Below are 2,227 nucleotides of genomic sequence, written 5' to 3'. Positions count from 1 at the left end.
GGGACAATTTTCCATTCTTTTTTTTTTGTTTCAATTTATTCACATTTGAAAAATGCATAATATTTTTGTTTGAATTGACAAATCTCAATATATTTTAAGCAAATAAATATATAACCAAAAAAAAGAAAAAAATAACAAAATTAAAAAGGTTTTCGCATATGGACAAAATTGATAAAATTAACAAAAATGACAAAATTAGAATAGACACAGTTTGACCATGTTGAAAAAATAAACATAAATAAAAATAATAAAACTTACAAAATTGAAAAAACTGAAGAAATGCATAAAATGAGAAAAGTTGACAAAAATTGTAAAAATTATGAAAATTAACAAAATTTGCAAATTTGACAAAATTAACAAAATTTCAAAATTGGCAAATTTAAAAAAATTGTCAAAATTGACTAAATTGGTCAAATTTACGAAATTCACAAAAATGATATAAAATGCAAAAATGACAAATAAGTCAAATTGACAAAATGCCATGATTTCAGAAACTGACAAAATTAAACAAACTGTCAAATTTGACCACATTAAAAAATTGACAAATTTGGTTACCACATTGAAACAAAATGACAAAATTGACTAATTTGACAAAATTGAAGAAATTGACAAAGTTGAACTTGTTAGTTCTGTCAATTTTTCAAGGTGGTAACTTATATCAATTTCGTAAATTTTGTTTACTTTGTCAATTTTTTCAATGTTGTCGAGTTTATCAGCTTATTCAGATGTCATGTTTGTTAACTTTTTAAATTTTGTCAAATTCGTTGATGAAAAATTAGCAATTTTCTAGAGTTTTTTTTCCATTTTAACATTATATGTCAATTTTGTTATTTTTGTTGTTTTTTGTTATTTTGATATTTCTTTATTTTTTTAAAAAACATTTTTATCAGTGTGTCGAATTTGTCAATTTTGTCAATTTGATTTATTTTGATTTTTATTTCAATTTTGCAAAATTTGTCAATATTTTCAATTTGGTGGACTTTGAACATTTTATTAAATTTGTTAATTTGGTCATTTTTATCATTTTTGTCGTTTCTGGCATTTTAGTATTTTTTTTTCTTTTTGTCAATTTTGTCTTATTGTATTTTTTTTTTCAAAACTTTGCAAATTTTGTCAATTTTAAACTTTTTTAAATTTTTCAATTTTGTCTGTTTTCATTTTTTTTCAATTTTGTCAATCTAGTCTATTTTGTTAATTTTGCAAATCTTTTAAATTTTCTGATTTTAGACAATTCTTAAAATTTGTATTTATATCGTTTTTTGACGAAAATTTTGACCACGAATCAGTATATAACGAATACCGATTTTTGGCAAAACATAACGATTTTAGAAAAATTCATTTCCAAAATATAACTAAAACTATAGTTTTTTTTTTCATTTTTATAAATTTCGAACCATTGAACTCCTAGTGCTTTAGAAGCCAGCAACTCTAAGCGATAGCATCTTTGTCTTCTATAACAACTGTCTTAAGATCAAATCTTGTTTATCGAATCTACCATGTAAGATTAAAGAATATAGCTATTTTAGACGTTAATAGATCATACCTTAAAGTTGTATGTCTTTTTAACGAATAGTCACCGTTGATTATTATTTTTATGATGGTTTAATGGCATTGCGGTGAACTTTTTACTACGAAAATTCTTGATAGAAGAATTGCAGATTGAAATTAAATGACGGATAGACAAAGCAGATGCTTAATAGAAGAAAATTGAAAGATGTTGAAAATGAGCCAAGAGCATATCTAGAGTTTTTTTTTGATTAGGTCGTATGAGCCACTTGACTTGATTTGAGAAAATCGCTGTTCAAGTTTTGTAACACATTTTTAATTCCTGTTTTAAATATATCGCTCAAAATTATCTGGAAATTAGGTTTACGTTACATTAATAGATTAGAAATCAGCTATTGTATTCGGTACAAGCATAGATTCAGTTGTACTTGTAAACATTCTCTTAGGACCTTCCGCATTTTACGTTTGGCGGAAACGTCATTTTGCAAATTGTTAAAATTTCTTTTGAAACTTGATTATATTTGTCTTAACTTCGCCAATATTTGCTAATTAGCTTTAACTACTAATGTTCTCTCATTATATTGCTATTCTGCAGAGTTGCGACACTTGATTCCGAGAAATTCTTGATGCGTCAATTTCAAGCGCACCGCAAAATAAAGCATAAAAGAAAGCTGACTTACCTTTGACTTTCTGGAACGTTGTGTAGGTCCAAGTAGGTGAT

The sequence above is a fragment of the Uranotaenia lowii genome, chromosome 2 (assembly GCF_029784155.1).
Source record: "Uranotaenia lowii strain MFRU-FL chromosome 2, ASM2978415v1, whole genome shotgun sequence".
In the NCBI taxonomy this organism is placed as follows: domain Eukaryota; kingdom Metazoa; phylum Arthropoda; class Insecta; order Diptera; family Culicidae; genus Uranotaenia; species Uranotaenia lowii.
This window is presented reverse-complemented; position numbering follows the sequence as displayed.